This window comes from Motacilla alba, chromosome 10 (genome assembly GCF_015832195.1).
Source record: "Motacilla alba alba isolate MOTALB_02 chromosome 10, Motacilla_alba_V1.0_pri, whole genome shotgun sequence".
Lineage (NCBI taxonomy): Eukaryota > Metazoa > Chordata > Aves > Passeriformes > Motacillidae > Motacilla > Motacilla alba.
The window spans coordinates 12114519-12122265 of NC_052025.1; positions in this window are offsets into that span (position 1 = coordinate 12114519).

A 7747-nucleotide genomic window follows, 5' to 3' on the forward strand; every position below is an offset into this window, starting at 1 on the left:
TGAGCTGCAGAGTTCTGTCCTCAGAACAGGCACTGACACAAAATCACTGTGGCTGAGGTGTGGTCCTATTATAATGGATGGAAATCAGGTCACTGATCTGTTTAAACTTTAGTTTCCATGAATACTCATGCTTGAGAATTTGAAATTTGCTTTCTGTTAGCAATTTTTGCATGTAAAAAGCAATAGCATGATTATCTGTGGAGAAAAAAAAAAAAGCCCCAAGCTCCATGACTTAAGCTGACTGTGTGGGTCATTCAGGCATAAAGTCCTGCCAATGTGGACATACTGCCCCTGAAACTGGAAGGCAACATTTCTGCATGACCTCTTGTGACCCAGATCATTCTGTTAGTTCCCACTTCAGGGCTATCTATAGATAGTACTCGGGGTTGTCTTTGCTTCCCTTTTTAGCCTTGCCTGCAGCATGATTCCTCTCCTTTATTGTGAATTGCCTATTGGATCAACCCTTGCCCTGTGATGTCACTGCGCACAAGTGATGTCACTTTCCTCCTTTTGGGTGTTCCTTCCCTGAGAGGACAGTGTTAAAAAAGAGACCATCTGTTCCCTTCATTTTCCGTGGTGCAAATTTATGCTCCGGTCTTGAAGCAAAGTAATGGTGTACACAAATAACACTGGAGATACGGGTCAGTCTGTCTTCAAACCTTTCCTAAATTTGTTAGCTAGAAACTGTATCCCACTGGCCCCCATTAGAAGCTTATTTGTGGTAGTTAAGGTTTAGAGATAAGGAAATTAAAGGGATCAGAATACTTTGGTTCACATGAATCTGTGTTACATAAAATGAACTGTCTAGAAACAGGAACAGAAAGTGATTTATGTATTTATAGCACAAAACATGAATCAGTTAAGTATTTCTGGCAGAGCAAAAAGGAACGTGATGAGACTCTTTTGTCCTAAGGGGGAAAGAACATGTGTATTGTAATTGTTTTTAACATTTTCTGCCACCATTCTGCTATTTATGGTTTTGAATTGGCTGACCCTACTCTGGCTGTGCATTTATGTCAGACATCACGGCCTACAGAAAATATTTTATATGTCTGAAGACCCTGGCAACTGTTCTAATTTGAGGCTCAGAATATTTTGGCATTTCTATGTAACAATGGGCTTGTAAATTAGTGCTGCTTAGCTGGTAGCTTTTATTTGAGCTGTGGGAGAGAAACTGTGTTGCAATGTAATGCTGAGGATGCAACAAAGGGATGGAGCACAAATAATGGAATAAAGAAGAAAATTGCTAAAATGGTCATTGCAATGTACAGTAATATACACAGTTTATTTGCTAGTCCAAACTGAAAAGCTGGACCATTCAATCCATGAACACCTGTTCTGCAGAGAAATAAGTTTATTGCTGAAATAACTTTTAATTATTAGAAAGAGTGATCCTATATGCACTTTTTAGTGGACTGGAATGATACACAATAGGCCATTTTTAATGTGAGTTTTAACTGAAGCCTCCTAAAACCAAACCAGTAAAATGGATTAGTGTAAAACCAAGGGCTGAGCTCTTTACAAAGGAGGCAGAGTATCTGGTCTGTGTGCAGGAACAGTATTTTTGTGCTGCTCCCCTGGGGTTTCTAAGATCACATAGAGCACTGGGGGGGGGGTCTGTGCTCACCTCTTAGTCAGGGGAAATCAGAATTGCACTGCCATCCCATAGGTACTCCTGGTTAAAGTTCAGAATAAATTGTGTTTAAAATGTGTTATTTATGTTCACTGAGCTAATCAAAGAGCAGCTTTCCCTTCTCCCTGCTTCTGACAGCCGAAAGTATTTTCAATAATATATCAGAACTAATTATGAAGATCACCAGACCGTAAGCATTGCTGTTATTTAAACTTTGGAGAATCCATCTTGGAGGGAGGAAGCAGATACACAAAAGAATGCATAGAGTCATCATAATCCATACAATGTGTTCATATCTTACTCCCTAAGAAAGTTGGTGATACTCCCTATCATCTTGATAGGAGTTACTGAGGAGCAAGCAATATCAAATAAATGTCAAGGTTATTTAGCTTTTTAACTAGGGCTTTCACATGGAAAGAGAAACCCCAAATACAACATTTGAGCAATCCTAAACAGTAGTACCTATGGCAAGCAAGAAATTAAAGAAGAAATTAGTAATATAAAAACTAATGGGTTATATTCAATAAGAGAAAAGTTTAGATAGATTTTCTTCTTGTTGCAGGGTACACCACTGATGTAAGTGGACTGATATTTGCATAAGATGATTATCAAAGAGGAAATGCATTTGCATTTATATCTGAATTTTGTGTAGTCTTTTGGCATCAAAAACTGTTCTCTCTCTTAAAAAATTCATGTGGTGATAGAGTTCTCTGTGGAAAGCAATCATTAAATCCACAAAGAACTTCTTAATCTCTGTTGATCCTGGCAGCAGTCTTTGGCAAAACTTAAAGCAGCAATGGTATCTACAGAAGACTTGCTTGATTTCCCATGATGTAACAGGGTATATAAATGATTCAGTAGAGTCAACTTTGAGATAAAAAATTCTGAATGGAGATCATCATGCAGGGACTCAAGTTCCAAGGCTTAAGAGTACAAATGTGCAATTAGTGCAACAATGCCGGATTTTCTGTCAAAACACTAGTGAAAATGTAAAATAAGAAACATTAGGAAAGTGGTTACATTAGCAAAGAATTTCATGCGGAAATTTAGGCCACTTGTATATCATATGACTAAGAAAAACAGGGAATAAATTCAGAAAGGAGAAAGGTGAATCATTCTTGGGAGACCAAGGTTACATCTGAACACTAGCTGTAAGGAGAAAGAAAAGTTTGCCTCTTAGTGGCTGGATGGAGGAATAAGCGGCATTCTCCTGATTCTTGCAGACCTGGAGCATGAACAAAGAATCAAATCTGACCATCAGGGTCTGGTTGATAAGGATTGCAATGGTGACATCATGACAGAGAAGAAATCATAAAATCAGAATATCCTGAGTTGGAAGGGTTCCACTGGGATCATTGAGTCCAGCTCCTGGCGCTGCACACCAAAATCACATCGTGTGCCCAAGGGTGTTGTCCAAGCTCTTCTTGAGCTCTGTCAGGCTTGGTGCTGTGACCAGTTCCCTGGGTAGGCTGTTCCAGTGCCCAGCCACCCTCTGGTGGGCTGTCCAACTACCTTTTCCCTTATATTCAACCTGAGCCTCCCTTGACTCAGCCTCATGCTGCTCCCTCAGGTCCTGTCACTGTCACCAGAGAAAAAAGAACAGTGCCAGCCCCTCCTCTGCCCCTTGTGAGGAAGCTGTAGACAGCTGCATTCTAAAGGAAGCTTTAAAATGAACATAATTTTGTTCCTCCTCCTGCTCTCTTATCTTTCATGATCCTGCACCTCTCAAATTCCATTTACTTTGCTATCTCTCAAGTAGTTTTCTTCATTCATTTTGGGATTTTCCCAATTCTCTAGTTCATAGAATCTGTCAGGGATGCTTGGTCCTTTGGGAATTCATAGGCACTTCTGATGAGATTCTACCGTTACAGGTATTTCTGCTGATATGAATTCCTGTAGGTACATTCTGAATATCATAGATATTATGTGTTCATTTATCCATTATTTTTTGTAACCACCTTTCTCTTTTCTTCTCTCGTGTTTGTTAAATCCTGAGTAAAATGCACACCAGAATATAATTGAAGGGCAGTGCCTTGATCTGTTCTGAAAGTTATATTGAAAATCCTATGGCTTTTCATTTGACTGTTTACATATTTTTTATTACTGTATTTTATTTGGGAGTGCTTTTATAACATTATTTCTGTAGCAAGCATCTTTTGTTGATTGCATCTTCCATATTATGGAGTATGAAAGAGACTAAAAGCAACAATGATTTGTGGAAATTAGATATGGCCTTTCCAAGTTGCAGGTACATGGCATGGTTGTGTGAAGTTTGGCTAGTTTTATTCATAACAAGATTATATGCTTTCCTACTTTCAGTAAAAGTCTTTCTGTTATACAGTCTGGATTGACTTATAATAATGATTTTTAAATCTGTTTTTCTTCCTCAGAAATGTGTGTGAAGTCTTGCCAAGGGATTAAAAAAAATAGGAGAACGCAAACAAACTGAATAAACATGTATCTACAGAAGAAATGGTTGCAGCTGAGAATGGCTGATTCTTCTCTCTGTGAAATGTCAAACCAAGTCCTGCAAAACAAATTGTTAGAAATAGCCCTGGCTATTGCAAACTCATAGCCTAAGTTGATCAAAGTGTTGAGATTCAGTCTCTAAAATCATGAGGGATGATTCTGTTCCCTACTGCAGGAAAATATGCTGGAAGCCTGGCAATATCTAATGCTTTTTAATTTTTATTGTATGGCATCTTTTGTTCTGTTATGAATCCTGCTTGATCCTAGTTAAATTTGGAAAGCTGGAGGACAGCTTTGCTGCTTTAACAACTTCTGCTGCTCCTGTAAGAGGTTTATATTTGCATGCCAATTTAGCGTGCTTAATTTGCTGCTAAGGTTCACTGTTTTCATTGTTTCACATATCCTGGCATGAACTCATTTAATTTATTCCTTTGTTAGCCTGTGTCCAGCTGATGAACTGCTGATCCCAGCAAAGGTTATCAAATGTAACAAAAATTGAACCAGATTTTTTTTCAGGAAGTACTAAATGAGATATTTGACTGTGATATCCTTCTCATTGAAATGGCAGATAAATGCAACCATAATCTGCTTATACTGCATAGCTGTGTTTACCTCAAAGAACTGAAACTAGAAAATATTATCCTTATAATTATTTCTGTGGTCCAGAATGCATCTCCACCAAACTTCAATGAGTGTTCTCTCAGCTTTCATCCAGGAGAGGATGAAAGCTAAGAGACCTGTCCTCTGAGGAAAGGCTGAGAGAACTGGGATTGTTCAGCCTGGAAAAGAGTAGCCTTTCAGGGTCCCCTTCCAACCCAAACCATTCTAGGATTCTGTGATTTTGATGCTTTCAAACTGAGGTTGAGCAGCATAGAGGACCAATTCTGGATTGTCATCTGTACATTATAATGTCAGCTCTTCGAGCTGTAAAAACTTCCAGCTCATGCTTCAGAGTTCTTATCTTGGGGAAAACCAGGGTGATGGGTACACTGGATAGCACATGATATGCCTGGGAGACATTTGAAAAGATTCACTTTACTGATTTTTGTTGGCAATTATTACAATGATTGTTGAGACAGGCCAGGAAAATTTTCTCTTTTTTGCCAGGTATAATAAATTCACTTCTTCTGTGTTACCATTTTCAGCACTAGGATTACTTGCAGGCTTGGAAAGAGAAATGAACTTCTGAGAAAAAAAATATTTTAAGGACAGTTTTCTTCAAGTAGAACTCATAATCAGTGAATGATTTAAGACAGGGATTTCAGTGCAGTATGGATAGGTGATATCCAGAGCTGTCCAGATACTTTCTGTTTAACTGGAGTAAGATTGCTTATATGCTTTATGGCCAGTCATTAGTGCAAAAAGGAAAAGAGGCAATTCAAAGCACTGAGATTAAAAACATCCTTATGGTAGTTATTGTTGTCCAGATTCTTATCTGTGGTGTTTTCATGCAGCTTGTTGGTAGCAGATGGAATCTTTTGGTGTCCTTACCATTCTTTTCAGCAGCAAGTTATTCTCATGTATTTCTGTGCTGTCCTAATCCTCAGGCTTTGCCACAGTAGTATCCTGAATAATGTATTTGTATATATATATTTTTTTTTAAAGTACTGAGGTGCAGTTTTTACCTCAGCTGTCTAGGCAGCACAAGGATCCAGAGTCAGAGCAGGCACTGGAGGTGATGCTGTGTAGACATGAAGGGTAAAGACAGGAAGTTTGGAGTGGGAAGTTGAAACCTGTAAATGAGATTCAAGGAGGGAATGAAACATGATGAGTGTCAGGCAAAGCAAATGATAATTCCAGCAACCTTGTGGATACAATGGAGAACAAGGCTGGAACTTCAGGAAGGAAGAGGAGGCAGTGAGACAGAATGATTTTTCTCAATGTGGTCAAGAGCAAATAGTGCTTCGGTGCTTTTTTGTTTTTAGTAGTAGATATGCCAAAGTACTCTGACCCTTGGAAATTGATTTGTTCTGCTTGTTACACTGATTATTTCTAGAAATTTTCTGAAGGTAGGAACAGGAAAATGTTTTTTTCAGTGGCAGTCAGTCCTGCAAATAAGTGTTATGGCACCACAAGGTAATTAATGACAAATGTGTCATCATGTCTTAGTCTGAAAGGAATTCAGAATGCATGCCTGTTTTCTTAGTGAATAAAATACCATTCCACCCTAATTAGACTCATTTTTTACTGAGGACAGTGTTTGAATTGTCTTAGCTATACCTCTCTCTTCAATATTCCTGCAGTCTGTACCAGGGACTGATCCTTTGGCTGATGTAAAACTGTGCATGTGGGAAACATTTAATCTGGGGGCAGGACTAAATCTAGTCCAAAGAGAAAACCTAGCAAAGTACATTGTGTAAGCATAAAGGCCTGAGAATAAATTGTTTTGATGTACTGATACATTCCCATTGTGCCCAAATTACAAATGCAGACATAACATATGTTGACAAACTGACAATTATTCAAATCTATTTTTATCTTTTATTTTGATAATTACTCCAAACCTGTGCTTTAGTACCTTATAATAGAAAAGAAACAGCTACTTTTGTTTTTGCAAACTGGATTTGTTCTTTAGCAGAAAGTCTCCAGTAGAAAGATTTCTGAATCCTCACCCAACCATAGATTCAGAGAAGGACATAGCAAACCTGCCCTGAAATCCTGAACTGAACTGTTTTGTAACCTTACAGCTGGAAAGATTTACACTGCAAAGACACAATGGAACTGTGTCATCCTTGAGAGTCTCGTACACATCACTCATTCCCCTACTCATCATTTTCCTTCACATTTTATGCTGTAAAGGTGATTCATTTACACAGAACAAATACCACTGGGCAGAAATCAGTCTGCACAGAAGCTATTTTTAATGCTGTTTAGAATAGGATGCACTTTTTCCTGAAATGTGTTCAAAGATCATTATTCATATGACAGAATTGTGTGTTTGCTCATGTAATTTCTGTTGGAGATTTTGGATTTCAGAGAAAACAGGAGCTGCTTGAGAGCAAAGAATTGCTAAAATGATAAACATGCTACCATTTGAACTTTTGAAAGTGCCCATAAAAACTGACACGTCAGTAGTGGATTAACATTAAAAACTCTGGTATACAACAGGAAGCAGGGCTTAAATCTGGGGAAAACAATAGGCAGTAAGAGCCTTTGTATCTGGGAAGGATTTCCTTGTTTTAAATTTGCTTGTAAACATGGCATGAATTCTGCTGAAGCATGTGGGGCAGTTTTAGTGATTTACATGTCTGAGAACTTTCCCTGGTGACAAAAATAGCAAGGATTTTATTTTTAAAACTTAAACAAAATGCTACCTAATCTGATTTCAGGGAGCACAAAGCCTCTATTTCTACCCACTGCATTCAGATCTGTTAAACTGTAATATTCCCAGTCAGATGTGTAACAATGCTTCTCGTTTTCAAAGCCAAATGAATCATACAGAGATGCCACACCAACCAGATCTTATTCTTTCTTACTTCTAATGAAAATTAATGATTCTTTTAAACCTTATTTCCAAATTTCCTGGGTGTGTAATGTGTCCTGAGCAAATTTCTGATTGTTAAATCTTAATTCCCTGGTATTCTTCTTGCCATATTTATAAAAAGAAACTTGACCTGATGTTTTAAATTTTTCAGAATTGATGTT